The following is a 9,381-nucleotide window of genomic DNA, read 5'->3' on the forward strand; positions in this document are numbered from 1 at the left end:
TTAAATCATCGTTATAGGAGAGTATAACGGTTTTTGACCATCTAAATTAGCTTGTACTCTTGTAAAATAATCTGTTAATGATATTTCTGTCCTTTACTAATAATTATAAATATCACGATAGAAAATAATGTCGCATGATTTATGAGTGTAACTTATTTATGTGGATGGGATTTTTCTTTAATATTCCTATTTATCCATTATAAAATAAAATTATCATTTAATTAATGCACATTAAAAATGTAATAACCACCAAAATATATTCAAATATATATATATATATATATATATATATATATATATATATATATATATATATATATATATATATATATATATATATATATATATATCCCCTTCATTACCTTTTAATATTAAGGGCAAATTGGAATTTTAAATTTATGGTTGTGCGTTGCTAAATTTTTGTTGTTTCTGAATCTTCAAAATATAATAATATTAGTATATTAATTTTGTTTTAATATATTCTAAAATATTAAAATTAGTTCTATAAATATATTTTTAAGGTTCAGTATAGATAATATAAAAAAACTCAGACTGCAGAAAGAAATGAGGCCCGTCCCGTTGAAGCTAGTTTTTAGTTATATGGGCGGAGCCCATTCATTTCGGTGCATTTCGTTTTGAAAAATCAATAGTATATGAATAAAAATAGGGTGTTGCTCTCTCCACCACCCAAGTGCTCATGCAGTTCCCCACTATTTTCTTTTATTTCAAAAATAATTTATACTTCTTCATTATTTTTTTTATTCCAAAAATACCCTACATCTCCCCACTATATTCAACCATCTTTTTCTTTCTCTCTCTACATTAATGGAGCATTTACATGACTCAGATTTAAACTTGTGATATATTGAAAAATTTTATTTATACTTTTCCTTAAATAAGTTTGATTCAATCTTATTTTCACTGTTTAATATATTATTTTTTTCAAATTACTTAATAAATGGTAAAATTTTGTTCTAAATTTCTAGAAAACTGTTTATATATATGTGTGTTTTTTTTACATTTAATATCTATAATTTTTAACATTATATTATGTTTTAACTTACTAACATGTTTGACTCAAATAACTTGAATAAAGTATTTAATTTATTAGATAAATAATATAAAAATATTATTAAATACTTAAAATATAAAAGAAAAGTTATTTGTTAAAGATTTGGAATTTATTTAGTTCTTTCTTCGTTATAAAGTTAGTATATAATAATAATAATATATTATTTACTATTAATATTATTATGTTTATTATTTTGTATTTGCATCTAACTTTTAAGTTTATAAAATGGAAGTGGTAGAAGCACTAATATTGAAGTTTCCTCTAAATTTTATATTTTGCAATATATCATAAGTTTAAATCTAAGCCATATGAATGCTCCATTAATGCGGAAAGAGAAAGAGAAAGATTGTTGAGGATAGTGGAGAGGTGTAGGGTATTTTTGGAATAAAAAAAAATAGTGAGGAAGTGTAGAGTATTTTTGGAATAAAAGAAAATAGTGAGGAGATGCAGAAGGACTTCGGGTGGTAGAGGGAGCAACATCCATAAAAATAAGCAATAAGCATTAGTCTTCTCTAGGACTTGGGGTGGTGGAGGGAGCAACATCCATAAAAATATGCAACAAGCATTAGTCTTCTCTTTTTTAATCAATCGACTTAAACTGTAATTTTAAATTAATAAATCTGAAAAATCTTAAAACTAATTTTAAAATGTGTTTAAAATTTATTAATTAAATTCTTACATTATTCACAAACTAATAATTTGAGGCGTAATAAAACTTCAAAGTTTAAGAAAATTAATTAAATTACCACATAATGTAATAATTTAATAGTGATCTGATGTGCTTTTAAAACTCAAAATTATACAAAGTTCGGTATTGGTTAAGATTGTAACATCCCAAAAATACAACAATAAACTATATATATTAGAATAATCACAATAATAATCCAGAATCAGTCTTACACTAGAGTTGAGCGTACGCTCATGGCCGAACGACCTTACAAAAATAGTTACAATTTAAAACCGTACCTCACTACTCAAACTATGCGACCGGTTTACAAAAATAACAATACCGATCGTTCACTTAAACAAAAGAAAAGGTGAGCGGACGTCCACCTTACTACAACTAGACTATTGCCCGAACGTCCTACTCTCCGGTCCTGACTTCGATTTCTTCCAAATTTTCTTCTTCCAGCGCCTCTTCCAGCCGCTCGTCTCCTTCTGCTCACATCCACACGGATGATCATTGCAATGACAAGGACAGACGTACAAAACCAGACACGACAGGAAACGCAGGGTAAGCTTATGTAATTTAATTCAAGTATAAACATGCATTTCAAACAATCCAACAAAAACAAGGTATATTTCGTCAAACATATCATTCAAAGCCTATTACTAGACTGACTGTCCGGACTGTATGAATTCTGTGTAGCTACTACGTTCGTACACCCGGGTGATATAGTAACTGGAATTTTCATCAGCTACCACCCGAGGTTAGTCCGTTCCGTCCAAAGTACATTTATGGACTAAGACCTCCTGTCGTTCCCACACATGACATACTCCCCTCTACTTGAGGACGAGTACTCACGGAACATCAGGATGAAACGTCGGCCAAGCTTTGTCCACAGTCATACTTTACAAAAATCCAATATTCAAACCTGAGTCGTTCCTCCCTGGAACGCTCGTTCAAATCCACAATATTCCATTCATCTCAGATACTCATCATCATTTATTATTCACTATTCCACATTCATTTTTATCATCAATAGGAAGACCATAAAATACCGAACGTTCTGTCCCCAATAAGAACGAGGACGAACACTGTGGACGGGACCAAGAAGACGCCCGTTCTAGATCAGAGTACGAACAATAGAGTTACTATCAGATTTGAGTAATATCAGGTTCCAAGTGACGAACGTTATTTACCATGTGAATCAACTTAATGAACTGACCCTCGTGAGTTCAAACCAATACTTCAAGGAATAATTTAAGTGTGGAGGCTCCAAGCCGAATACATAGAATGTAGACACCTCAAGACTTTAATGAACCATATTTAGAATAGTTCTCATACTGAAATCCACTACCAGTCAATGATCGAACGTGGTAAAGGAAAGTTCTTCTGAAGTTGGATGTACGCTATTTCATTAAGACTAATTTACAAGAATGAGTACGAGCGCTCAGTATAAGACCGAACACCACTTAGAGCGAGCGCTAGATGTAAGACCGAGCACTACTCAGTACGAGCGCTTGGTATAAGACCGAGCACCATTTAACTTATAACAGTAGATTTGATAAATATACTAAGGGGCTGTCAAGGTAATGTTTACGAACGGGGAAATATACTATTACATATATATATAAAAGAATGGAGTCTATCCAAGAAAACCAGATACAACTGTGCTTGGCCGAACGCTCAAGCATAGTATTTTAACTCGAGGACGCTCGTCCTCAAATAGGGTTCTATCCAAATGAAGAATCCCATTTTTACTATGTTACAAGGGAAAACCGAACGGTCAAAGACCGTTCAGCAACGAACGTACATTATTATGGGGAAATTCTTATACAATCCATTTTCATTCCAGTTCATTTCTCATCATGCAATCTCATAGTTTCATGCGTTCATATCAACATCAACTCTCACATTTCATACAATCCATATCATGTAAATTCATGTATTTCATTCCCAACCATAAATCAACGAACGTTCATACAATTCAATTTCATCAAACATCATGCATTATACTCATGCAGTCAATTAACGAACATCCATACAAAACACAACATACAAATTAAATCAAATAAGCTTCCCTTACCTGGATACGTGATGGAAATGGTCTAAGACTGGGTTTTTGGTTCGCCCAAATCTACAACTTCTACCCTCAACGATCAACACTTCTCCAAACTAAACCGAACAATCACAAAGAACCAAACATAACTTAAACTATACCCCTGCATGCAACCAGAACTTGGTTTGCATGTAATAAAAGAACGAACGACTAAGGGGAGAAAACTTACCGGCTCAAACTTGAAACTTGTTCGGTTCAAGATGAAGCTTGGGTTGCCGGGAGCACTTCTACGGTTTCTGAATGATGATCGGAGAAGAGGAAAGGTTAGTTTTCTTAGAGAGAATGTAGGAATTCTAGTGAGAAGGAGGAGAAAAATGAAAGATCAGATTTTTGGAAGATGAAGGGTGCATGTAGAGAGAGTGGGAAGAAGGTTTCAGAAAATCATTTTTCTTCCCATGTAAAACGAACGTCCGCTCTCATGCTGACACCTGCATTCCACTATCTGATTTCAGATTCTCGTTTCTTGACACTTGGTGTCAGCGCAGAGGGGTTTTGAGTGCGTTTTAATGAGATTAGACAGGTGGGTTCTGGGTGCATATTTACGAGGTCTGACAGGGTTCTTCAGAAACGAGAAAAGAAGGTGCGTGCAGAGAGTGGAGCGTTTTCTGAAAACTTCAGTTTTGCTTCCCCCGCCGAACGCACGTCCACTTTGCAGTCGACACCTACTTCCCACTACCGATTCCCGACTCCCCTCGGCATGACACCTGGCGTCCGTTAATGAAGTGTCTCGTCCTGCGGTTGCCACGTACGTTGCTGAGGTGTCTCGCTCTCAGACTACCACGCGGACTCCAACAAATGTACGTTATTTTCCAGGGTCTGACAAAGATCATTCAACATTACAAATTCTACCTCATGAAAATCTTTTGCTTACCCCAAAAATAATATATAGAAATAGACCTAATATATAACTAAAAATTTACACAATAAAGAATTTTCACTATGATAGAATAGTGGTAACATTGACATCAAATTAGAATTTACATCTACATCATATTCGCATCAACATGGGTAAAGATGTTAATGTTACACTTACACATTTTGAATATAAACTCATCGCAAAGGTAAATGACATTGCACCCTTTAAGGAATGGGCAACATTTGTAACTTTATAGATTTTTTTTATGAATATTAATAACTTTATAATATTTTTTTATGATTAGTTAAAGATACAAATTTATAATATATAAATTAGACTTAATTTTTTCTAAAATAATGTTATTATTACATCCGATTTGATGTTATAAAATAATGTTATCCACTTTGGAATCTTTCGTTTTGATGTCATTGAGATTCTTGAAAACTGCAATGGTAGAAACAAGAAACGTGATGAAGAGAGATTATTATGTGCATGTTGGTTCTTCGATGCAAAAGGAAATTCGAGCTTTCTAAAGTTGAAAATGGAAAAACAAGAATATTGGTGTATTAGAAAAAAATGTGGGTTAGGTTTGATTATATAATATTTTTTAAAACACATAAAAAACTATCCCTATGAAAATTAATTTTTTTGCATATGTAGCTCTTGATAATTCATTTTCACCTTTATTATGATTTTTTTATTTTATATTTGATCATCGGTACTATGATACATCATTATTGTGAAACAAAAATATATTGATAATTATGATAATTATTTTTTTAAAAAGTATTAGCACAAGAAAAGTAAAAATCCTTTTGTGACTTTAATTTCCAATGATTCTATGGGGGAACTCATGAGACTAAGAACATCATAAATTTTTAAATAATGCACAATTCAAGCATTTGAAGTAGTGAGAAATTCTCGCATTGATGTTTTTGGATAATTATAAAGATTGCAGTTTTAAACTTTAGGTTTTGTTTATTTGAATGAGTTTGGGAAGAGTGATTGAGGGGATTTGAAGGTAAATTTTGTTGTTGTTTATTTGAGTGGATTTGGAAGCAAGTGAGAGTGAATTTGGAAGTAAATTTTTTTAATCTGTCACATCAACTAAATTCTACACTAATTCTTACAAACTTTACTTCCAAATTCACTCTCAGTTATCTCTAAATCTACTCAAATAAACAACAAAAAAATTTAACTTCAAATCCCCTCAATTACTCTCCCCCAAATCCATTCAAATGAACAAAACCTTTAATATGAATGGTTAGTTGGTTTCACTACAATAAATTTAGCAATCTCCTCAAAAAATAATGTCCCCTTATATATAACAGTGCCCTTTCATTGTTGTCTACATCTTCATCATACAACATCTTTTTATTAATTTCATTTTTATCCTCTCCAATTCTTTCTATATTTGAAAAATCTCCCATTTGAAGTGCAAACTAATGTCATCATGGCCTTAATTTGATTTAAACTTCCTTATACATATTTGTATCTTAATCAACTTTAGGAGTCATTGTTGATGTCATTTAATAAAGAATAATGATATTTTGACAATATTTTTTTTATAACATTTTAATATCATTTACGTGTCATAAAATGGATCAATCACAGAATAACACGTAAATAATACTAAAATGTTGTCAAAAAAATATTGTCAAAGTATCATTATCTTTTAGTAAATTAGTTATGACACAATTAAAAATAATAAAAGCTCACATTCTCTAATATCATAACTAAGAAAGTCACATAAATGTGCAAAGTCTAATTCTAATTAAAATAAAAAATATTTTAAAAGGTAAAAATAGATGATCCTCTTACTAAACATAAAATGGAATTACGTCCCGTTGAATATGTGATACACAAATTCAATTATCTTTCTATTGAATTTATCCTCAATCACCACCCACCAATGTTTCCATTAGAATTTCAATCAATTAAAATATTTCAAAAAACTAAATCACAAATAAAGGTGAATTTATGGTAACAACTAACAAATTTTGCATCATTTTAGAATCTCATTTGCATCCAATTCCCTCACCCTGCCCTAATTAGACAATTATGGGTCCATTACGTGTAATGTACACAAGACATACACACAAACATGTGTATGTGAATGAACATGACACAATGATTAATATCAGCCTTCCTGTTTTTCCCCATTGTTGTCTGAAATTCTTTGCATCACATCCTCACCTGTTTTTCTCCTTTTCTCAATCCACCCTTTTGAATTAATGGAGTTCTTCCAAAAGGCAAAAGTGGTGCGTTTGAGAAGCTACCATGACAAGTACATGTTGGCCGATGAGAATCAAGAAAACGTGTTCCAAGACCGTAATGGTTGCTACAATAATGCTAAATGGGAAGTGGAGATCATAGAGAATTCAAATTTCATAAGATTGAAAAGCTGCTATGGAAAATACTTAACAGCTTCAAACATGCCCTTTATATTGAGAGGAACCGGAAAAAAATGTCTTCCAAAACTTTGCCTTCTAGGTTGAACTCTTCTGTCCAATGGGAACCCATAAGAGAAGGAGTTCAAGTCAGATTAAAAACACGTTACGGACAATATCTTCGTGCCAATGGAGGCTTACCACCTTGGAGGAACACCATCACCCATGATGTTCCTCATCGATCCTCAACAGCAAATTGGATTTTGTGGGACGTTGACATAGTTGAGCTTCGACCTCGGAATCAACTCAAACCCCGACCACGGCCAACACCTATTACGCCTCCCATTTCTCGTTCCTTGAATCCATCGCCCACGTGTCTTTCACCTTCTTCATGTCTGATTCGGTGGATACTTTTGGGACCGAGAGACTAACCTGCAGATGTGTCTGGGCCGCTCGCTCGCTTCCAAACTCCTGCTATTGGCCGATCGGTGTTGGCGTAAACCGATCGGTCTTCTTCTGGACGGGGGAGGATGTACCTGCAAAAGATACTCCGACGCTCAAGTTAGGCGTGTGATTTGAAGAGCCTCAGCTATTGGTTGAATATTTAGCGAATGATGCTTAAGTGGAAAGTACCTCGCTTTCGGCCCTGGCTTTGTATTTATAATTTACCTCATGGATCCTAAGCTGATATAAGCCCAATAAAATATAGGTTTAATCCTTTTCGACATCCCTATTTATGTACGAATGTCTCAATTGGGTCCTCGTTTTTTAAAGTGTATCAAAATGGTCCCTAATTTTGAAAATTGATATCAATTGAGTCCTTTCCGTTAAGTTGGCTGGACGGCGTTAAAAAAATTGATGAGTGGATGCTGAGATGACGAACGAACGCTCGTCCACCAGCGAACGAACGCTCGTCCATCAGCGAACGAACGCTCGTCGACCACCGAACGAACGGTCGTCCAGTGTGGAACGAACGGTTGTCCAGCAGTAAGAGGTCGACGAGCGTTCGTTCTCTGGTGGACGAGCGTTCGTTCGCTGGTGGACGAGCGTTCGTTCGCTGGTGGACGAGCGTTTGTTCGCTGGTGGACGAGCGTTCGTTCGTCATCTCAGCATCCACTCATCAATTTTTTTAACGCCGTCCAGCCAACTTAACGGAAAGGACTCAATTGATATCAATTTTCAAAATTAGGGACCATTTTGATACACTTTAAAAAACGAGGACTCAATTGAGACATTCGTACATAAATAGGGATGTCGAAAAGGATTAAACCTAAAATATAAACAGAATAAGATATAAACAGATTACCTGAATATCCGGTTGGTTGTTTGTAACCACTCGGTTAATATTTTATACTGTACATTATGCCCCCAAGTCCGAGTTAAGCGTTTGGCTTTAGCCGTGGTTAACTATAGGACTGATGAGTTTGAGGGAGGCTGCGTTTGCGGAACTGAAAGCGTTTTATCGCTCGACCTTCAACATTAACCGAGCGGGATTTACCGCTCGTCCTTCAACAGGAACCGAGAGGAATTTACCTCTCGGTCTTCAACATTAACCGAGAGGGCTTTACCTCTCGACCTTCGACATTAACCGAGCGGGATTTACCGCTCGTCCGTCAATAGGAACCGAGAGGGATTTACCTCTCGGTCTTCGACATTAATCGAGAGGGCTTTACCTCTCGACCTTCGACATTAACCGAGCGGGATTTACCGCTCGTCCTTCAACAGGAACCGAGAGGGATTTACCTCTCGGTCTTCAACATTAATCGAGAGGGTTTTACCTCTCGACCTTCGACATTAACCGAGCGGGATTTACCGCTCGTCCTTCAACAGGAACCGAGAGGGATTTACCTCTCGGTCTTCAACATTAACCGAGAGGGCTTTACCTCTCGACCTTCGAAATTAATCGAGCGGGATTTACCGCTCGTCCTTCAACAGGAACCGAGAGGAATTTACCTCTCGGTCTTCAACATTAATCGAGAGGGTTTTACCTCTCGACCTTCGACATTAACCGAGCGGGATTTACCGCTCGTCCTTCAACAGGAACCGAGAGGAATTTACCTCTCGGTCTTCTACATTAACCTAGGACTTACCGTTCGTCTTTGAGAGGGCTTTACCTCTCTCTCGAGAGGGATTTACTGCTCGGTCTTCGACCTAGGAGTGCTTCCTAGGGAACGGGCTTTACCATTCGGCTTTGAGAGGGTTTTACCTCTGCTTTGAGCTAGGAGTGTTTCCTAGTGAACGGGATTTATCGTTTGTCTTTGAGAGGGCTTTACCTCTCTC

General features: G+C 35.4%; 1 pseudogene; it reads left to right on the forward strand.

Moving 5' to 3' along the window:
• Window positions 1-6,908: 6,908 nt before the first annotated feature.
• Window positions 6,909-7,464, forward strand: LOC108344574 (uncharacterized; annotated as a pseudogene).
• The last annotated feature ends 1,917 nt before the right edge of the window (window positions 7,465-9,381 follow it).

The sequence above is a fragment of the Vigna angularis genome, chromosome 8 (assembly GCF_016808095.1).
Source record: "Vigna angularis cultivar LongXiaoDou No.4 chromosome 8, ASM1680809v1, whole genome shotgun sequence".
NCBI classification, from domain to species: Eukaryota; Viridiplantae; Streptophyta; class Magnoliopsida; order Fabales; family Fabaceae; genus Vigna; species Vigna angularis.